Source organism: Erinaceus europaeus, chromosome 8, assembly GCF_950295315.1.
Source record: "Erinaceus europaeus chromosome 8, mEriEur2.1, whole genome shotgun sequence".
Classification (NCBI taxonomy): domain Eukaryota; kingdom Metazoa; phylum Chordata; class Mammalia; order Eulipotyphla; family Erinaceidae; genus Erinaceus; species Erinaceus europaeus.
The window spans coordinates 108,880,358-108,903,233 of NC_080169.1; the positions used below are offsets into that span (position 1 = coordinate 108,880,358).

Consider the following 22,876-nt stretch of genomic DNA (forward strand, 5'->3'; position numbering starts at 1 on the left):
TTAACATGTCAGTTCAAGCTTCACTTTTTCAGGCAAGCTGACTGTAACCTCCATAGCAAATTCAACACTCCCACCATGATGATGTCATAAAACAACATGAGTTTATCACAATGCTGTGACTCTAACTGCCACATTCCATTGAATTTGTATAATTATTTAGTTATTAATCCCTCCGCTGCCCTTTGAACTTTATTTTTATTCATCATTTTATTTCATATATTGCAGTTGTGATCTTCTTCACAAATATTGATAATTAACTGGATGGCAATTTAGACAGGGAACACAGTGGTAGAGCATAGAACTTGCATGGGCAAAGTCCCAAATTCGATTTTGGGCACAACTTATGCCAGAATTATCCATTCTTTCTATCTCCTCCTCTAAATAAATAAATAAACAAACAAAAACTGTTGTGGTAATTCAGAAGTTACTTAAACTCCTAAGCATTGCCACAAGAATAAAAGAAAGTTACAAATAAGATGCCTGGGGTAGTCTGTAATAGCTGCAAAAATGTGACTGCAACAAAACAAAATACTTGTACAGGTAAGAAATAGGTCATTAGATATATTCCTAGATTGAAATTCTAAAAAACGGAGGTATTAGTCTTAGAATTTTCCTAATATTAACATGTAAAGAAATACAAAATGTTAGTTAGGCAAGAAGTGTAAAAGGAAGATAATGTTGTCATTGTTCAAAATTGGTTTAGTTTTGCAAAATTTTTTTGTATTTATTTATTTATTTGTTATTTATTTATTTTACAAAACCAGAGCTCAGCTCTGGCTTACAGTGGTTCAGGGGATTGAATCTGGGATTTAGGAGCCTCAGGCATAAGGGTCTCTTAGTACAACTATTATGTTATCTACCCACACCCATCGCAACATTTAAAAAAATTACTTATGTGTTTCTCAGAGCCTTTACACTAGTTGTGTTCTGTGAAATATTCTTATTCCAGGAGTTAACAGTATTTAGTTCATATAATTTAATTCTCTATTGAAATTTCAGTTCCTTTCTATTGTGTATTCCATAACTAACCTGATCAGAAAAATAGGATAAATTATACTATGAAAGGAAGAGCAAATATGTGTGACATAATATAACAAAGGTTTATTGGATACCCTACAACATAGCCATTATGGCTAGTTGCATAACATAGGGACCAGGATGTAGAGAGACTAAAGTTTGAAACATTGCCAGAGTTGGAAAGAGGAGTCCTAGAGGAACACAGCAGTAATTAAATGTTCCATTTTGAGTCACTTATTGCCACTCATACTTAAAAGTAGCTCAAATCACATTATCCTACCTATCACCACTGGAGTCTGGCTTTGTGTCTAATAGAAAGAAAAGTTTAAATATTGGTAACTAGCACACCATCACATAGTCCCTTTATTTGATTTTGAATTTTATAGTGAATATAGTTTGTTTTTTAATATTACTTTATTGCCTTAACTAGTATTTACCAGTAACTGACAGAAGGGTGAATGGCATGGTAGACAGTAAAAACAACACTTGTTCAGTAAATGAATGGTTAATGCATGATGAATTTTATTGACATATATACTTCCCCACCACTACTTACAGACATGAACTCAGTTTGTCTTTATTCTAGATTCAGAGCATTTCTGGACTGTGTGGACAGTTTATAACTCAGGGGTTAGATGTATGATGAAGATTCACACCAACAGAAAAGAACAAGGGAGAGTTCACAGAAAATCACATGTAATATGCAGCACTGAATCACTGAAAATTTGACCTTCTGGCTTCAGTTTTTCCCAAAATTTGAATAAGGGACCTTGATGATGAGACTGGAGTTACTCTAAAACAGAGGTGCACTCTTGCTTTGCTCTCATATTATGGCAAGATTCATCCTACCTGAGGTCTCAGACAAGTCAACAAAGAATGGCACAACTGACCGCTTGATCAATATGAAAATGTATTATCCTAGGGTGGACTAGTGACTCACCCTATAGAGCACATGTCTGTCACCATTCATGTGCACCCAGTTCAAGCCCCATGCAGGGTCGTTAAATGGAAAAGATTCACAAGTGTTGGAGTTGTGTTGTTGGTGTTTCCCATTCTTTCTTCTTTCTGTGTGTCTCTAGTCACCTATTTAAAAAGGGGGGGAGGTTCACAAGTGTTCCATTAGAACCTGGAGAGAGAAGAGGAGAAAAGGAAGGACATTCAGGAGTAGTAACAGGTGTAGGTATGACTTAGAAAAGAAGACAGGGCCATAGGAACAAATGGATAAGTGTATAGAACTATAGAAAGATACAGAAATAATAGTTAACCCATATCTGTGACCTTGGGAGAACTGTTGCAGCTTCCAATGGAGGGAATGGGGACACATGACTCTGCTGGTAGGAACAGTGCATAATTATACCCCTGTTATCTCAAAGTTTTGTAAATCAATATTAAATCACTAATAAAATGAAGTAAAAAAGAAAAAAAAACTGTTCTATCCTCTCTCCAAGGTACTGATGCAAAATATAGAAAATAACCTTAACTGTCTACTCACCACCACTGTTGTCTGATTTGTGTGTCTAATAGAAGGAAAAGTTTTAAATATTGGTAACTAGCATGCCATCACATTCAGAATAGTTCCTTTATTTGCTTTTGTATTGTATAGTGACTATAGTTTGTTTTTCAATATTGCTATATTGTCTTAACTAGTATTTATCAGTAACATACAGAAGGGTGAATGACATGGTAGGCAGGAAAAATAAATAAATAAATAAATCTTAGGTGGTGATGTACCCAGTATAGTGCACACATTACTACACCCAAGGACTTGAGTTTAAGCCTCAGATACCCACATGCATTCATGAGTATTGAAGCAGTACTGCAGTTGACTCTCTTTCTTTCTCTGCCCTTCTCCCTCTCAATTTTTCTCTGTCTATTATAAAAAAGAAAAATGTATGAAAAAGTGGCTGTCAGGAGAAGTGAATTCACTGTGCAGGTACTAAGCCTCAGTGATAACCCTTGCAGCAAAAAAAGAAAGAAAGAAACAAAGAGAAAGAAAAAAATAGTGAATAAAGAAATCTGAGATGTCCTGTTAACCATTTAATATCAACAAACTCTTTACTTGAAATGTGTGCAACTTTTTTACCCACCCCTATTCAAGGAATGTACTTGTAGCCACTATACTTTGTGATATAGTTATTTTATCAGTAATATAAATACCTACCTGAAAATTTGAACCGGTGTAAAGATCCCGGTTCGAGCCCCCTGCTCCCCACCTGCAGGGGAGTGCTTCACAAGTGGTGAAGCAGGTCTGCAGGTGACTATCTTTCTCTCCTTCTCTCTGTCTTCCTCTCCTCTCTCCATTTCTCTCTGTCCTATCCAACAACAATGAACAAGATAGTTGAACAAGATAGTTAATACTATGCCTACAATAGCTGAGTCAATTTCTATGGCATTGGTGGAAACTAGATAAAGCTACTTTTCTATGGTTAGTATTACATATGGCCAAAACTTGTTGACTTAGAGTAATGCAGCTTTAATCTTACAATTTCATAGCTTAAAAAGTCGGTATTAATCAGAGTCAAAGGGGCTGCATTGCATTTTGGCTAGGGGCCATGGAAGAGAATCTGAATGTAGATTGCCAACATCCTTTGACTCATGGCCGCTTTTATCTTCAAAGTCAGAAATGACCAGTTAAGTCTTTTTCACAGCACATTAAGAATCAACCACTGGGGAGTCCAGCATTAACACAGCGGAATAAGCGCAGGTAGCCCAAAGCACAAGGACTGGTGTAAGAATCCCGGTTAGAGCCCTAGGATCCCCACCTGCAGGGGTGTTCCTTTCACAGGCGGTGAAGCAGGTTTGCAGGTGTCTATCTTTCTCTTCCCCCTCTGTCTCTCCCTCCTTTCTCCATTTCTCTCTGTCCTATGCAACAACAATGTCAGTAACAACAATAATAATAATTATAACAATTATAACTACAAAAATGAAACAACAAGGGCAACAAAAGGGAATAAGTAAATAAATATTTTTAAAAAGAAAACAAAAACTATTTATTTATATATAAAAAAAGAATCAACCACTGTTGGGCCTGTGAAATAACTCACTTGGATAGGGTGTTGCTTGCCATGTACTCAACCAAGACTTGAGCTCGTCTTCTACTGCATTGAAGAAAGCTGTTCTTTCCCTCTCTCTTTCTTTTCTATCTCTAAAAAAAAAAAAGTAAATAAACCATTGCTACAGATACTTTTGTTTCATTGGACCTGAGGGAATAATGCAACATAGTCTGTCTCTCCCTCTCTCTCTCTCTCTCTCTCTCTCTCTCTCTCTCTCTCTATATATATATATATATATATATATATATATATATATATATTCACCTCCAGGATTATTGCTGGGTCTAGGTACCTGCACCATGTTCCTGGAGGCTAATTTTTCCCCTTTTGTTGCCCTTGTTGTTTTATCTTTGTTGTGGTTATTATTGTTGTTATTGGTGTCATTGTTGTTGGATAGGACAGAGAGAAATGGAGAGAGAAGGGGAAGACAGAGAGAAAGACACCTGCAGACCTGATTCACTGCCTGTGAAGTGAACCCCCCTCCAAGGTGGGAAGCCAGGGGCTCGAACCCAGATCCCAGCTCCAGTTCTTGTGCTTTGTGCCATGTGTGCTTAACCCGCTGTGCTACTGCTTGACTCCCCCACTCTTCCTATTTTTAAGTATGATTGATTATGAAACTTGATTTCATTTGCCTTTGGAATTCATTTTTTTCCATGCATGTTTAACCATATATTTAGAAATCTCAAGGATCAGAATGTGGACGTCTTGGGAAGGAAAACATGATCCTAACTAACAAATATAGTAACTGTAAATAATAAAATCAGGCAACAGAATAATCTGAGAAGCTTATTTCTCAAAATACAAAACAGTAAATTTTGAGATATTGAACCATTTTAAACATGATCTATATTCATTTAGTATGAATATATCATCATTATTTTGCACTTTAAAAGAACACGGTATAGATGAATTATATCATCTATCCCAAGTCATATGACTTTAAAGAACTGGAATAGGATTCAGGATACATTTGCTACAGAATATTTTATATATCCTGCTTAAGCATTTAATAAGACAATCTAGAAAAAAATCTACAGAATGGTTAAAATTTGCTTTTAAATCAATATACACTTTATGGAAATTGGGGAAATACAGAATAATTATTAAACTAACATAATTATCTTGGGCTGCTGTTTCCAGATGTGAGCAAATCCATCTTTACCCAATTCATCCTAAAGGAATAAACATGTACTGTATACCTGCTACATTTTTTTTTCCTATGAGAAGCTACTGTTTATAATTTCTTGGTTTCAATATGTATTAGAATTTACATAAGGGAGTCGGACCGGTAGCGCAGCGGTTTAAGCGCATGTGGCACAAAGTGCAAGGATCACGGTTTGAGCCTCCGGCATCCCACCTGCAGGGGGGTCGCTTCACAGGCAGTGTAGGAGGTCTGCAGGTGTCTATCTTTCTTTCCCCCTCTCTGTCTTCCCCTCTTCTCTCCATTTCTCTCTGTCCTATCCAACAACAACATCAATAACTACAACAATAAAACAAGGTCAACAAAAGGGAATAAATATTTTTTTAAATAATTTACATAAATAGAAAAATGTTTGGGGAATTATTTTTAAGTGAGTCAAGATTGTTACTAGTAAGAAAAATATATATACATTTGTGATGGTGGAGATAGAAAAAGACAAGGTCAGCAGAAGGATCCCTGTTCGAGCCCTGCTCCCCACCTGCAGGGAAGTCCCATTCACAGGTGGTGAAGCAGATCTGCAGGGGACTTTCTCTCCCCCTCTCTGTCTTCCCCTACTCTCTCCATTTCTCTCTGTCCTATCCAACAAGGACATCAATAACAATAATAACTTCAACAATAAAACAACAAGGACAACAAAAGGGAATAAATAAATATTTTTTAAAAAGAAAAATAATTAAAAAAAAGAGAAGGTAAAGGGAGACATTAGATCTGCCTCAGAGAGCCTTTTCATCTACAGATGTTTAGACTTGTATTGTGAAGTGTTATCTAGTCTATACAGTCACTTTTATTCTTCAGAGCAACTAAAAGCTAAACACACATTCTGTATGTTTATACACAGTGACATAGAAATGCTTAAAAATTTTGTCTTCCTAGTGTTGCTGTGCTTTGTAAAGCTGGCATAGAAGACACTATTTATATCTTTAATAAAACATTTAGATTAATTTTTCTGGTTCACCACAGATCCATTTTGAGAGTCATTGTAACATGCTGGGTTTTAGTATTTAGTGTTTAGTATTAGATTCTGACCCTTCTCTTTAACAACTAGGTAGCTAGACATTTCAATTCTCCTTCCTGCTTCTTTACATCAGCTCCAAGTCTCATTTTTGTTTGTTTGTTTCTGTCTTTGGGTTTCTAAAAATATGTTTACAGAGAAAACTAACAACAAGAAGGTTGAGAAAGGGTGAAAAATGTAAGGAGGGGGGAGAAAGAAAGAAGGGTGGGGAAAGGAAAAAAGGAAAGAGTAAGACTATTTTCAGTACTATTTTTGCTTTGCTACTTATTTACCTTAAGAGGGCAATGGAATGGGTTGATAAACTGCATTTGAGGATCTGAGAATTTTAAGCTTGGTATGAAATATGTGTTGCAGTTTCTAGCACTTTAACAAAAGAGCACACGACAGTAATGGCTCATGTTTTCTCCCTGGTGGTGCATGTTTTAGATTTCTTTTTTTTTAATTATTTATTTATTCCCTTTTGTTGCCCTTGTTGTAGTTATTGTTGTTATAGGTGTTGTTGTTGGATAGGACAGAGAGAAATGGAGAGAGGAGGGGAAGACAGAGAGGGGGAGAGAAAGACAGACACCTGCAGACCTGCTTCACCGCCTGTGAAGGGCTACCGCCCAACTTCAGCATGTTTTAGATTTCTATCTTCATATGAAGGCATTTTGTAGTGGACACAGAAGTTGTTTATTAGTTAACTTTTTAATATTGTGGTTATTAGCTCCATTAAGATAATTAATTTCTCTTAGTAAGTGTTCTTTTTAAATGTATTTTCAATGGGAACAGGTGTTTATACACTCTTGTTGTAATTGACCCATGACTCCCAGTCACCCCATTTCCCCTTCTTTTACTCTCCCCACTGTCAAAAGAAAAAAAAATTATTGAATCAATGAATTACCAACCCTCATCAAAGGAGATGAATGAAGGTTGTAGAAAGAGCTGAAGAAACCACACTCTGTTCCCAACTCTACTTTTCTTACACTCTGCACGATGTAAAACAAACTTTCTTAAGTCCCTTCCTTATAAATAGTTCTTTTTTCTTATTATACTCCAAGTTTTTAGCCCTCAAGTTACTAAGATAAATATATGTATATCTAACCTTTATTATTTCTTTTGTCTTTCTGGATAGTATTTTCAGATGGTCTGGGTGTTTATTATAATAACAAGATATTATAATTTTTCTGGACATCAAAAGTACAAAAAAAAACGTATGACACTAAAATTTTATAGCAGAGGTTTGAGCTTAGGTACTTTGGTATTTTAAAGAGCTTTCCAAAACAAATGTAGCAAGGTCAAATTGGAGAAACTAATTCCCAAATTATGGCTTTGCATCTGTTTTTTTTTTTTAATTTATTGTTTATTTTCCCTTTTGTTGCCCTAGTTGTTATATTGTTGTTGTATGTCCTTTGGTTTTCCAGAGTTATGTTGAGGCGGCTACTCAGTCTGGTAAAAAGCTAGATGCAAACCAGGGAGATAGCATAATGGTTATGCAAACAGACTCTCATGCCTGAGGCTCCAGAGTCCCAGATTCAATCCCCAGCACCACCATAAACCAAAGCTGAGCAGTGCTCTGGCATCTCTCTCTCTCCCCCTCCCCCCTCTATTTTTCTTTTTCTCAAATATAAAATAAATAACAATAAAAAACCCAGATGCCATGTAACTTTTCCCCAGCCTTTGAAAGTGGATACATTCTTTTAAATTCAATGAAGTTTACAGTCAACAATATTTATACATGTTTCCCATATTTGGGAACTACTCTCTTCTCTGATCCAGCATTCTAGTCCTTTTTCCAGCCATGACATCATCTCCCCGGACAAGAACTTGGATCCACCTGCATATCAGATGTCAGGCTCAGGAAAAAAAAAAACTAGTATAGTCACAGGCTTTTTGGAATATAACTAAAATAGGACTAATGACTGTCTACAAAATGGAGACTCCCCCAACTCATCATCTGAACTATTCTAGCCTTTAGTTTCATGATTAGTCAACAATTTGTTTGGCTTTATATGTTAACTCTTTTTCGGCCACCAGGTTCCAGATACTAAGATGATGCCAACCGGACTTCCCTGGGCAAAAGACCCCACTGATATGACCTGGAGCCCCACTTCCTCAGAGCCCCACCTTACCAGGGAAAGAGAAAGACAAGTTGGGAGTATGGATAGACCTGTCAATGCCCATGTTCAGTGGGGAAGCAATTACAGAAGCCAGACCTTCCACCTTCTGCACCCCATTATGACCCTGGGTCCATACTCCCAGAGGGATAAAGAATAGGAAAGCTATCAGGGGAGGGGATGGGATATGGAGTTCTGGTGGGAATTGTGGAGATGTACCCCTCTTACCCTATGGTTTTTGTCATTGTTTCCTTTTTATAAATAAAATTAAAAAAAAACTCTCTGCCTTCCAAAATTACTAATTTTTTTTTAAGATCAGAGATAATAATGCCACCAACCACGACTTAGAGGCAGAAGAGAGCCTTGCAGCTCATTGGATGCAAAGAAACCAGGCCTGTGGTGAAGTTAAATAGAAAGCTAACCATAGGGATATCTGGCAGTAGTGCAAAGCATTAAGCGCACGTGGTGCACAGCCCAAGGACCTGAGTAAGGATCCTGGTTCCAGCCCACCTGCTGGGGAATTGCTTCACAAGTAATGAAGCAGGTCTGTAGGTGTCTATCTTTCTCTCCCTTCTCCGTCTTCCCCTCCTCTCTCCATTTCTCTCAGTCCTATCCAACAAGGGACGACATTAACAACAACAATAATAACCACAGCAAGGCTACAACAACAAGGGCAAAAAAACGGGGAAAAAATGGCCTCCAGGAGCAGTGGATTCATGGTGCAGGCACTGAGCCCCAGCAATAACCCTGGGAGGCAAAAATACATACATACATAAATACATAAATAAATAAATAAAAAGAAAGCTGACTGTCACCTACTTAGAGCAACTTGTCTGTGCCGTGTGCTCAGCAGCAAGCACTGTGCTCAATGCTCTAAGTCAACCCTGAGGCTGATGAACAGTGACTCCCCACCCACATGTGTGTTCTGTTAATGCTGGCTCTCTTGAATTTGGATATTGGTTATATTTTATAGAGTGTAAACCAAATTTTATATTCTGTAATACAAACAAGTACATATCTGTTTCTAAATAAAATGGTTTACATTCAGAAACAAAAAAGGAAAGAAATAAAGAAAAAAACACACGGACAAATAATCAGGTTCAAGACCCCATTACCTACCTGCATGTGAAAGACTTTATGAACAATGAAACAGTACTGCAAGTGTCTCTCTCTCTACCTCTACCTTCTCTGTTTCTCTGTCTCTATAAAATAAATTCTTCCCACATTCACTTTTTGAACCTTAATTGCTTTCTAATAAGCACACTTTTATTTATTTGAATATATTGCTTTCAAAGGGGCAAGTGGTGGCACACATGTTACAATACACACAGATCCTCAGCTCACATGTTGCCATGCATAGGGATCCAGATTCAATCTCCTGGTCGGCACTGGTGGAGGGGAATCTTTATGAAGGGTGCTGTAACTCACTCTCTCTCTATCTTTTTCTTTCTTTCTCCCTCTTCCCTCAGTTTTTTTCTATCTTTATGCAATAAATAATAAATATTTAAATGTAATAAAATCTTAAAAAATGAATATTTTCCTTTCTATCTTTATTAGTCTGTTAATTTACAACATTGTTCTTTTAAATCACAGCTCAAAGTCACCAGGAATATATCTAGATTTGAATGAAAATTAACAATAAGAAAACCCCCCAAAGTGAGAAAATAAAATTAATGACAGTGAAATATGTGTAGGTGTGAAGTTACAACCCTGAAATTTTACAGTTTTGTAAAACACCATTGAATCACTAATTTAAAAATGAAGAAAAAAATTGTCAATTCTAATAAAGCAAAATAATTTTATCACAAACATAGTAAAATTGCTTTAATTTGATGAAATGAAATTAGTTAATGATGTTTTTGTTTGTTTGTTTCTGCCTCCAGCGTTATTGCTGGGGCTCGGTGCCTGCACTATGAATCCACTGCTTCTGGAGGCCATTTTTCCCATTGTGTTGCTTTTGTTGTTGTTGTTGTTATTGCTGCTATTGTTGTATAGAACAGAGAGACACTGAGCGAGGAGGGGAGGACAGAGAGAGGGAGAGAAAAATAGATACCTGCAGACCTGCTTCACTGTGAGGGGACTCCCCTGCAGGTGGGAAGACAGGACCTTGAATCAGGTCCTTGCACTTCACACCATGTGCTCTTAACCTGCAGTGCTATCACCCAGTTTGCTAATGATGTGCTTTTATGTTAATATGTAACATGGATCTTCCGGCAAAGGTAGTAAGCACAATGTCAAAAATAATTTACATTTTCATTGGCTTTACAATTATTCTACAAGACTAATCATTATATACATATAGTAATATTCTGAGAAACATTCTATATTCCTCATAGTTCTTCAAAGCTGTGATAACTTCAAAGTAGACTTGAATTTTTTAAATCTATTTTCCCTTCTCATATTGATTCAATCATGATTTATGACTATCGGTTATTAGGAGCATATATTAACACCATTCCTGCCACTAAAAAACTGTGTCTCTACTCTCAGCTCTCTATAGTGGGGCTGAAAATCTACCCTTCCCCATGCCCCCATAATTGATAAATAGCACAAATAGTTTTTTTTCCAGAATAAACTTGATACAGCCCTAATAAAGCACCCTTGGTTGAGAAGTAGGACAGAAAGACAAGTCACAATTTGAAGGCAACTTGCTCTAGGAAGTATGAATTTTACCTAAGAAAAATTGAGGTTACATTTGACATTGCAATTTTAAAAAGGGCACATGAGGGTCTAACATAGCTAGAGGTTTCTGAGAAGTATAGATGTTAAGAATCTATGAAAAAATATACTGTGAATAGCAAAGAAACTCTTTTACTTTGTTTAGCTATAAACTGAAATAACCAGCTTTGCATACCATCACTAGTGTACCAGACCTTTCCATTAATATTTATAACATTGCAAAATTCAAATAACGTAATTTTCTATTTAACTATTTTCAGAATAGGAATTAGTTATTTGTTAAAATCTTAAATTATTATGTATACAGCCTTTTAAAAAAGGACAGCAAATTTTCACAGACTGTAAGAGATTATCCTACATGACCAGTTAATGAATTTTTTCACTTACTTTTCTATAATTATTTACATTTCTTTGCACCTGTTGTGTTTTGCCCATGAATACTAACAGGGCTACTGCAGGAGTGTCTAAAAAAAAAAGAATAAAGTAACAATTTGCCCTGGAATCATAGTTAAGGTCTATATAGTTTGAGGTATTTGGCAATTAGGTAGGCCAGGAAATGTGAGTTACTTGTATAAAAATAAAGATTCATAGGAAGTTAGTCTATGTGGTTTGATATCAAGATATCAATAGCAAAATAAATGAGTTCTTGTACTTAGTCAATATTACTACCCATGGACTTAGAAGTCAGAGGGAAGCAGCTGTTGAAGGCTTATATTTGAGATAGGGCAGGGCAAATTTCTTTGCTTTAGAGTATAAATGCTATCTTTCTTTATAGGGAGTCATCAAAGTATAAAGGGTATCATGATTTTATGATTTCTTCCAGACACCAAAGAAGCTAAAAGAATAAGAAAAAGACCCTTGCGATGTAAAATTAAAGGCAATGAACTATTATGATGTTATTTGAGTGGATATAATTAACACTAACACCACACTTTCCCTATCTCTATTTATGACGGGAGGATGTTTTCCTAAGTATATTTTATTATTAATTAAAAAGAAGATATCTGGGACCAGCCAGTGCACATCTAGTAGAGCATACTCATCATTAAGTATGAGAAGCAAGGATCAAGAAGCCCCTGGTCTGCATCGGCAGACTGGAGAGATTTGGGGAGCTTTTTGAGCTCTGGAGCAGTGTTGCAGGTGTCTCTCTTTGTCTCTTCTTCTCACTCCCCTTTCCTTCTATATTTCTCTCTGTTTCTGTCAAAAAAGAAAGAAAAATATGAATGTGGGGAGCAGTGGTTCCATCATGTATGACTGAGCCCCAGTGTTAACCTTGGAAAAATTAAATAACTTAATAACTAAAATAAATAAATCCTGCCTGGGAAGAGTTGATATTGGCTAAGGAGAAAGGAAATAAGTTGCTCACATTCTCATCTGACACTCATCTACATCCAATAATAATATAGATTTTGCAACATTTTGTGATAAATATGATGTCCTATAGTCATGGAAATGACACTTCTTTCAGAGATGAGAGAAATGAGATGTAAAGAGACAAAGCAGTTTATTAAAGGAAAGGTCTCACTCCTAAGAAGTTTGAGCCTGAACCTAGCCCTTCCCCTCATTATATATATATATTTTTGGATTTCATTTTCCCCATGCTTTGATCCTATCATCAAATGTAATGTTTGTGGCTTGGCAATTTCCCATGTTTTCACCTCTCCTTTTATTAGGTATATGTTTTCTGCTTCAAATGATGGTGCATTGATTTCCTACAGAGAATTGCTCTTTCTAGCTATACAGGATAGTGTATTTCTATTTTTACCTTAAATATTTACACTTCTTTCCCATTTTCATTCTCTCCCTCATCACTCTGGACCAGTTTTAGGGTATGACATTGAGAGACCTGAAAGAACATCCCCAGGCAAGAGTCCAGTGGCATTCTGAAACCAGAACATACGAACTATGACTCAATGTAAGTTTTTCCTTGATTTAGTCCATTCCATGAACAGGGACTAAATTTTGGTTCTTAGTAACATGGTCCTCATCCCGAGTTCCACCACACATAATATAATTGCATTAAGATGTAAGTGTCATGCCCAGTAGTTTTCTTCTCATGAAATTACACAAATGTCTATGTGACAGAGACACTTACTGCTAAGTTACTTTGAAACCATCTCATTATTTCCAGAACACAAGAAAGAAAATACAATGGCAAAGGAAAGGACTACAAATAAATTGGAAAAATTCTAGAACATAGTACCCTGGGCAAAGTGTTAGAGCACTTATTTTTTTCTTTCCTTCTTTCTCTCTTTCTTCCTTTTTCTCTTTTGTTCTTTCTTGATTTATTGGATAGAGATAGAGAGGAACTGAGAGGGGATGAGGAGATGGAAAGTGTGAGATATGGAGAGACACCTGCAGCTCTACTTCACCACTCCTGAAGCTTTCTCCCTGCAAGTGGGGACCAGGGCTTTGAGTTCTCTGCTTACTAGCTAGTATTAGAAGTCTGACATGAAATTCAGTTACTTTTATTCATCTAGTTATCCATACTAGATAGTATAAATTATGAGCCCAAATATGTATTCTCTTCTTCCTAGTAGTTACCTTAATTATTTTAAATATTATTTTGCCATCCAGAATTCCTCACTCCAAAGATCTAGTTTGTCCGACTTATGGTTTCCACATCTCAGGCAGAATATAATTTGTCTAGAATCTACTTCTTGCACCAGCCAAGAAATTTTTCTGACTATGCTATAAGTTATTACAGCCAAAGAGTTTATCAAAATGCCTGATAACAGTTCTGTTTATGTTGTTCTCTTCAAAAAGCTTAGCTTCTAGGGGGCAAGGATCTTTTTTGTATTTGTTCTTATTGCCCTAGTATCTAAAGGAAAGTTGAGTGATCTATAAATATTTGTTGAATCCATCACAACACTTCACACTCAGTCTACTGTAGGTTTCTAAAACTCTCCTCTCAACGATAAAGTCTGATACTTTTGGAAGAGTCCTCTGTGATTACAGTGCTGGAGAATTAAGTGAAGCAGTGGCAGCTTATTTACAGGAAACTTGTTCAAGAAAGAAGAATTTCCAGGGCATTATCAAAGGAGAATTATCCTGATACCAATAACAGGAAAGCATATGATGAGGCGTGAGGAGCTCCTATAATAAGTTCTGAGTAATAGTTGTTATTGGAGACATGCAATGATTACCATTGAATGCATGCTCGTTGAACATCCTTTTAAAATTAACTCATTTTCTATGGAAATGGTTGTCAGTAAAAGCCTTGTTAGAATGTAGCACCTTTTATTGCCTTTGCTTAGGACCATGTTTTCAGTCTTCCTATAAGTATAAAATATCACTCCTGAGATTTTATAAATGAGTTAAGTCCCAAGCCTAGTCACCTTACTGGTTAAATGTAGAAGAAAGGAAGAAATATCCAGTGTCTGTCTTATTAAGCACAAAATCAAGGAACGCTTTAGGGAATGCTTCTGAGGGAACATTAGAAGGACAAATAATCTGGTTTTAATATGAAAAAGTTCTACATGGAGTGATATTATCAGATACACCCATTGAGTCTTGCTTGGCAAAACACACCTTTCTTTGTTTCAATTATCTCTGTCACTTTCAAGAAACAGGTAGGTCAATCAAATGAGGAGATGCCCCTGTGTGCTGGTGTCTCCTGGATTATTCTGCTTTGGTACTAGTTAGCATTTCCTTTGAAAATATATTTGTGTTGGATTCTGAAACTAGGAGTATAGGACGTGAAAATTTATATGAGTCTCTATAAGTAAGTGATTATTTCATTATAAACTTGGTGCCCCTAAAGAATAGAATGATTCTGAGTAACCTGGCAATCTTTCCTGCAAAAGAATCATTAATTCAAATAACTTGGTGCTGTCAAACATTAGAGAAGATTCTAACTAGACTTTACTATGAACTTGCTAGAATCCGATCTTCATCTGTAATTTCAGCATCTACATTTGACAAATATACCCAGAAGTGCACGTAAAATTTTTGCAGATTTCCATATCTTGGAGGTTCACCTAAAATGCAGAGCTCAGCTTGCCTTCTGGAAGGAGGACTGCACATACATGGAATGCTTCTCTAAGTAAACATGCTTCCTACTTGGTCTTTTTTCTTCTGGAATCTTAACACTGGTTTATCACCATTGCATTGCAGCTGCTTAACATTTAACAGAGCAGTTTCTTTTCTTTTCTTTTCTTTTTATTTTCTTTCTTCTTTTCTTTTCTTTCTTTCTTTTTTTTATTTTCTCAACCCCCCTCTGAATATTCCTGTTTGCACAAGACCTCTATATTTTAAGTAGTTTAGACTCAGCAGCAGTAAATGTTTTCAATTTTTGGAGAACACCACCATCACTATGAGAGAAAGAGTTTAAAACAGCTGTGGTGTCGAACTTCAAGAACAATGAAAGTGGGAAAGTGGAATATATATCAAAGAATTGCTAGCTAAACTGACACCGAATATTATCTCTCAGAATTATTCCCATTTGTAAAGGGAATTTACAAATATTGCATGGTCTGGGGGCGAGGGAAAAGCTTAGGATTTTCTAGAAGAAAACAAGATCATTTTTCCTAGCTAGAGAATAGAAGCATTTAAATTACTTTCTTTTCCTAGCTTCTTCCAACATGAAGACCCCAAATATCATCTGATATATTCTTACCTTTAGGGTCTTGATTACTAAATATTTTTCTCTGCTTTGTATATTAATGCTTTTAAGCCACCATGTTGCAGATGCTAGACCTCCCACTTTCTGCACCCCATAATGAGTTTCAGTCCATTCTCCCAGAGGCATAAAGAATAAGGAAACTTCCAGTGGAGGAGATGGGATTTGAAACTCCAGTGGTAAGGATTGCAAGGAATTGTACCCCCCCATCCCACAATCTTGTCGATCATTATTAAATAATAATAAAGAAAAAAAAAAACTCTTGAGAGGCTTTAAAGGACCTGTTATTAAGATTTCAAGACAGAAAAGGGATGGAAGACTCCATTTTAAGAAATAATTGTCATCTAACGGAAATTCACTTTAAACCAGTATGGTTATATGTCAAAGGGAGTTAAAGAAAAAGAAAGGTTTCTTTGGCATAAACCCGATTAAGTCAGCCATCCCCAAACTTCCTGTCGATAAATTCTATGATTTCCTTATAGATTCTTAAATAGTTTGTTTGAGGCCAGATTTGTTCTTGACTCATTTTCCCGTGTAGGCAAAGCCTTCATCTCCATTGCCTCAGTTCTTTAAAAACAAAATGCTAAGAAAATGTGATGACTCCCTTGCCTGGTAGGAAATCACTTGAGTTGAACTTGCCAAGCCCTTAGCCCACTTACAATGAGAGAGTGCTGATTTGGGCATCTAATTGCCAAAGCTTAATTGTTGCAGCTCTGGAATCAACACAGCACAATAAAATATGCACCACCTTCCCAGAAAGGAATATTTCTTTTTTTTCTTCCTTTTAAGGGGAGCTTATTTCTTATCTTATTCTTTTTAAAATATTTATTTATTTATTTATTCCCTTGTGTTGCCCTTTTTATTGTTGTAGTTATTATCGTTGATGTTGTCATTGTTGGATAAGACAGAGAAAAATGGAGACAGGAGAGAAAGACAGAGAGGGAGAGAAAGATAGACACCTGCCGACCTGCTTCACCGCCTGTGAAGCGACTCGCCTACAGGTGAGGAGCCGGGGGCTCGAACCCGTATCCTTATGCCAGTACCTGTGCTTTGTACCACGCCACGTGGGTTAACCCACTGTACTACCAACTGACTCCCTTCTTATCTTATTCTTAAGGGAGTTTTGTCAAAGAATCAAAGTCAACCCTTCCAGGCATTTTGAGTATTTCAACACAAGCCTAAAACTAGTTTTATGAGGGTAGTGAAGTTTGCCTTCACAAGTGGAAATTACTAATTTATTAGTGCTCTTTGAGGTGGAAAATAGGCATGTAAATAAAGGGAAATCCATAGATGCATTCTACAAAGTCTTTAAAAAGTGCTTTTAAGAATGTTCCACTCCAGAAGTTACTAATAAATGAAAAACAAACAACCCCCCCCTCCCCCGGTATCTTTGGGGAATAGAAATACTCATCTCAGAAAATGAGCTGGTTTAAGAGTTAAAGACAAAATTATCAGAATACATATAAAAATTAAGAATGAAAAATAACAAGGGAAAAAAGGAGTTGTTTGGGGTCAGTATTATGACTGATTGTGTTTCACATGCTTATTTCATTAGACTGATGGGCATTATGCTTCCCACTGATAAGACTCACTCCTAATTTTTCTGATTCAGTAGGTCCAAAACATGCTCCAAGAATTTGTGCTTTAAAATCCTGACTGTCAAACTAATCATTATAGTTAACTTGCTATATATCAGCCATTCTTCTGAAGATTTTACATGGGTTAACTTTTGTTTATCCTTATAACAACAACCAGAAACACTGTCACCACTATGTTTCTATTACAAACTAGCATGCAAGGTATGAAGCAGTGAAGCAGCTTCTCCAAGATCACAGTGAGTGGCAGTTACAACTGTATACTTTAGATTAAAATATATTAATCACATAAAAGAAAAGAGGGGGGTCAGGCAGAAGGTTAAATGCACATGGTGTGATGTGCAAGGACCAGATCAAGGATCCTGGTTCAAGCCCATGCCTCTCCACCTGCAGGGGTGGTAGCTTCACAAGCGGTGAGGGAGTTCTGCAGGTGTCTCTACCTTTCTCCCCCCTCTTCTCTCCATTTCTCTCTGTCCTATCCAACAACAATGACATCAATAACAACAACAATAATAACCACAACAACAATAAAATAATAAGGGCAACAAAAGTGACAAAATAACCTGCAGGAGCAGTGGATTCTTGGTGCAGGCACTGAGCCCCAGCAAAAAAAAAAAAAGGGGGGGGGGAAGAATGCAGGCTACAAATCATTGGTTTTGATTTCTCTATTAGTCTGGGCTGTCTTTTATTTTCTGTGCATGCTAAAAGAAATCATACAAGTAAATCCACAGAAGTTTCACAGACAGAAATAATGGTGTAAAGAAGGAAAAATTAAGTAAAAAAAGAGAAAGTGAATGCATACTTCAAAGATCACCTAAAGGTGAAGAAATAACACAATAAATATGTAACATTGTGAGATGCATGCTGGGAGAGACTGAGATCAAGATCACACAAAGTTATACTGAGTTGTTTGTTGGTGGTGGTGTTTGTATAGGTCTCTTGTAGTTAGTTTCCCAGTGGTGGCAGGATTTATGGCTATGGATGTGAAGAAAGAGTCACAGAATGACAGCAGATTATTTCAGAATGACTTTAATCAAAGAAAATAAAATCTGTATCAGGATTTGCTTGTGTTAGTTACAAGCTAACAGAAAGTATAGAAACTTTCATTGAAATTGTATCTGTTTACTAGTGAGTAGAATACTTCTGTGTAATTAGTCATTCAAATAGTATGTGTATGTTTCATATGTATGTCTTTCCTTGCCTATGAGATTGGAAATCAGCAAAGAATAGCAACTATTACTTCTGCTATTCTTCATCAACTAGCAAGAAGACTGGACCTAAAGAGCTGAATTTAATTCAGCCTATTAAACCAAAGCTTTTTAAAAATATTAAGTTCTTTGTCTGACTTTGTGATTCTGTTCCATTTGATTGCAGAAAGTGGATGAGAGAAAAATGCAGCCTCTGTGACATAGTGTATATTGATATTATCTTCAACACATGCACCTTCGCAAAAGTTAAGTCTTGCCCTCAACTATGCTATAGGCATTCTATTGTACCTTTATTAAGTTGGGTTGGGTTAATCCCCACAAAATAATGAACAGTCTTCTTTGAAGCAATTTCTCATTCAAATGAAGAAATGAAAAGCTTACATGTTATTCATGCATAAGAAGTTTGCAACCTAATTCCCCCCACCCCATGGAAATCCCAAACCGTCTAAAACATTGCAAATACTCTGTAATCTTATGCTTATTGGTTGAAGAAAGTACATTCACCTGTGTTTCTAATAAGAACAATATTATGTCTCCATCAAATACATTTACTTCTATGCCAGTGTCCCAAATCAGTAAATAGCCGTGGATTCGGCAGGAGTACATGTTTACAAGGAATAAAGGGCTTATGCTCTAACACTTCCCCACCTGGAGAAACTGGGCTGATGCATCTTCAGCAACCGAATAGCACCACAACATTCTTTCCAGTGTGTCAGTACCGTTTATGACAACCATATACTTGCAGGGATGGGCTGGGTGGTGGTGGTGGTAGTAATTGTAAAAGATCTGATGTAGAAATTGCAGATGGAGAGCTGGACTTTGAAGGGTGGACGTGGAGAGGATAGGAAGGCAAGGAGTCTCCAGAAAAGGCTGTCACATTTGCTCCAGGAGAACCGCCAAATCAGAGAGCAGAAGAAATTTCATTGGAGGAGAGCCTTTGACAGCCACTAATCCTGTCAGATGGAAAGAAAACCGTAAATGTTCTCTCCAGAAATTGTCCACCCATTGCAGCTAATCGAACACACAGACACAGCACCGACCAGCACAGATAACTCTCTCTTCTGCTATTCCAAAGACGCTCAAGGTTCCGAGAGCAGGTCCAACCAGCTAGCTCGAGCGTGTACACACACACACACACACACACACACACACACACACACACACACACGCCTGTGAGGCTGGCCAGATTCTTACAATCCCAAACCCCAGATAGCCCGCAGCCTCAGGAGTAAGGACTACCCAGGACACTAATCACTACTTCCCTTGTACTTTGGGTGAAGAAATGAATCCCTCCCAGCTTGCCTATCCATCCAGATTTGGGTTCTCCTTGACTGTCCGGATTCATCTTCTTCGAAAAAGCCAGGTTTGAAAGTCCTCCCTCTCTCCTCTCTCTCTCAGCGCTTGGGTTTGGAGGGTGGGGGCAGCCTCTGGCCAACTCCTGGTCTGAAGCGCTCTTGGGGCTTTCAGACTCGCCAGATGCCTGGGACTCGCTAGCAGGCGGGCTGGCAGAAGCCGGGTGAGCAGCTCTGAGTCCCTGTTCTTCCCTCCTCCCCTCGCCCCACCCCTCCCGGTGTCGTGGCACCAACTAATCTTTCCCTTTCTCTCTCTCTCTCTCTCTCTCTCTCTCTCTCTCTCTCTCTCTCTCTCTCTCGCAAGATCAAGGGAGCAAGCGAGCCTGCCACAGGCTTGGGACTCTGAGCCTGGAGCAGCTAGCTCTTAGCCTGGAGGGAGAACCCCTGCACCGGGAAGGGCTTCCTCTCGCCCCAGCCAGGCTTCACCCGGGAACTCGCAGCTTGCCCGCCAAGGCGGCCGGAGTCACACCCCGACAGGTAAGGACACCGCGCTGCCCAGCTCTCCAGCTGGCGGGTGCCCTGGGCCCTGGCGCGATAGCAGGGTCCTATCCCCTCACCACACCCCAGCTGGACGCCCAGGGTTTCGGGGTACAGGGAATTTGGAAGACCATCTTCTACAAGTGCAGATTCACCACGGAAAACTTTGCCTCCTGGGGCATGGAGGGTGAGAGGCTTCCATAGAAGGTCTGGAAGGGGGGCATGTTTCTCCCAGAGCGTGGCTGGGGGCGCAGTTCCTGGGGTCACGGTGTCCACTGGAATGTGGAGCAGGGAGCCAGCCAGAGGCGCCTATGGAGCCCTCCTGGGGCTCCCAGGCTGGTTACCCCATCCACTAAGACCCTGCCCTTCTCTCCACCACCCCCAGAGGAGATGCATTCTTGGGAGAGACAAGGGAGCTTCACCCTTTTCTTTCTTTCACTCTCCTCCCAGCTGGGGTTTGGACAGAGATTCCAGGCATCTAGGGTTCAGGCAAGCCCCCCTCCCCCTTCCTCCATTTCCTCTTTCCTTGCAGCCCCTTTGGGAGGTCCTTGCGCCTGGTCGCTGGAGAGGGGCTTGGCTCTGCAACCCACTGCAGATGGGCAGCAGGCAGGGATGTGAGGGAAGGGTCCCAGGACTGGAGATGGGGAAGCCTTTGGCATCCTTTCCTCTGTTTCAACCTGGCACAGAACCCCAAACTGTCTGTGCCATGGCTTGGGGACAAAGGTTTAAACGCAGAGTCCGCGGCAATGGCAGATACCCCCGCGCCACTTCCCATGACCCACTCCGAGAAAGCCAGGAGGAGCCGCTGCACCCCTATACCTGTCCCAGTCAGCGTCTGCAGGCACGGGCGATGTCCGCTTGCTCACTTGTGGCTCGGTGAATCCAAGAGGTGCGGTCTGAATCAGCGCGGGGAGATCGCGCAGAAATTCCACCTGTGCACTCTGCCCTGTGGTCCCGGCAGCTGCCCTCAGCGCGGTGAAAGGAGGGTCTCAGTGAGTAATGATTTCCCCCTCCCCTGAACTATTGACACCAAAGGGATACACACACACATTGGCTTAATCCGCAGCCCTTTCTCTACCTTCCAGTCTTTCATCCTGGGACTGTTCTGAGTCATGGAATTGCACTGAAAGGGGACAAGGGAAGGGGCACTGTCCATAGACCTCAGCCATCCCAAGTCAGGGCACCCAAGGCTTTTGCCTGCATGAGGTTATCTGCAGGGAATGTCACTTGGTTCCAGAAGCAGGTGAAGAGCAGAGACAGAGAGGAAAATGCCTGAGGCTAGCGGAACCACCAGACATCTCACCCCAGCTTCTCTGTCTTGTCCTTATGTCAGTTCACTGTTGCATGTCTGTGACTGGGGCCACCAAGGGTTTCAAATCACTAGCATGCCAGGCTCAGCAGAGACACCAACCAGAAGTCCCCTGCCCCCTCAAGCCCAGAGATAGGAATCTCCCACCTCTGTTTTCTATTTCCCTTTCTTCTCTTTCCTCTCCTCTCCTCTCCTCTCCTCTCCTCTCCTCCCCTCCCCTCCCCTCTCCTCCCCTCCCCTCCCCTCCCCTCCCCTCCCCTCCCCTCCCCTCCCCTCCCCTCTCCTCTCCTCTCCTCTCCTCTCCTCTTCTCTTCCCTGGAATGTTTTTGCTTTACTTGCTCTTTTTCTTAGCACTGAGTGGTACTAGCAATATAGTAGCTGGCATTGAGGTTTGTAGAGGCTCTAGGACAAACCACCAGTAACAAGCACACTTGTTCCCATACTGTACAGCACATCAGCCTGTGCTCTAGAAGACAGCTCTAGGTTGCAGCACACAACCGGAGAGTTCCCTCTCCAGTTGGTTGCTGCAACCTGGGTATGTAGTTCTTAGCCATAGCCTCTACTCTACAGAAGGTCCAATAGGAACAGAGGAAAGTCAGCCAAGACTCCAGAGAAACCAAAGGGTCCTGTATTGATAAACTTCAAATTGCTTTAGGGTCTGAGGGGAGGAGGTTATGGGAGATTTTTTTTTGGGGGGGGCAGGGGGTATTCAGACTGAAAGCATGTGTATATTATTAAGTGACCTGAGCTTTCTGCTGCCACCCAGCCTCTGTGCACCCCTGGGGTCAGGATTCTAGGTTAGTCTTTCTTTAACCTGCCACTAGAAACCCAAATGGAGCAGCTGTTGGGTCTACTGGATTCTCCTTTTGCTCCAGATAATTCTGGTTTATAAGATTAAGTAGGTTTGGAAAGTGAGGCAGCTAGTGAGCTCAGGTATTTAAATCAACACAGTATGGCAAAGGCACACCTTGCAGTTTCTGTTAATCTGTGCTCATATTATGTATATGTGGTATACAATATATCTGCATGATCTACAGTCTCTCTCTATATGTGTGTGTATTATATGTATGTACACATGCTGTGCATCTATCTATGTATGTCCACAGATTGCCTTTTCACTATAAGCAAATGAGGGTAATGGCCCATTTTTAGAGACTATAAGCAGTTTTGCATGGCTATTTCTTCATCTTTGGGATATAACAAGGGCAGTGATAATCATAGTCAGAAGCAAGTTGAATTGGCCAATAGGCAGTTTC

The 22,876-nt window shown here is 39.2% G+C and overlaps 1 protein-coding gene and 1 long non-coding RNA gene across 4 annotated transcripts in view; one reads left to right on the top strand and one right to left on the bottom strand.

Moving 5' to 3' along the window:
- Positions 1-1,519: 1,519 nt before the first annotated feature.
- On the bottom strand, positions 1,520-21,257 carry LOC132539937 (uncharacterized). Its single transcript, XR_009551237.1, has 4 exons — positions 21,131-21,257; positions 19,131-19,435; positions 4,062-4,162; positions 1,520-2,143 (listed from the first exon to the last, which is right to left on the bottom strand). It is a non-coding gene; the product is annotated as an uncharacterized LOC132539937 (long non-coding RNA).
- CHRM2 (cholinergic receptor muscarinic 2) overlaps positions 19,505-22,876 on the top strand; it is a 205,395-nt gene continuing 202,023 nt past the window's right edge. Inside the window, exons 1-2 of one of the 3 annotated variants that reach the window (XM_060196640.1) lie at positions 19,505-19,845; positions 20,139-20,311. The gene's annotated coding sequence lies outside the window, so the exon portion shown is untranslated. Of the gene's footprint in view, positions 19,846-19,946; positions 19,999-20,138; positions 20,312-21,227; positions 21,304-22,876 lie in introns of those variants that run through there. The other 2 variants (XM_060196641.1, XM_007531504.3) reach the window with 2 other exon arrangements.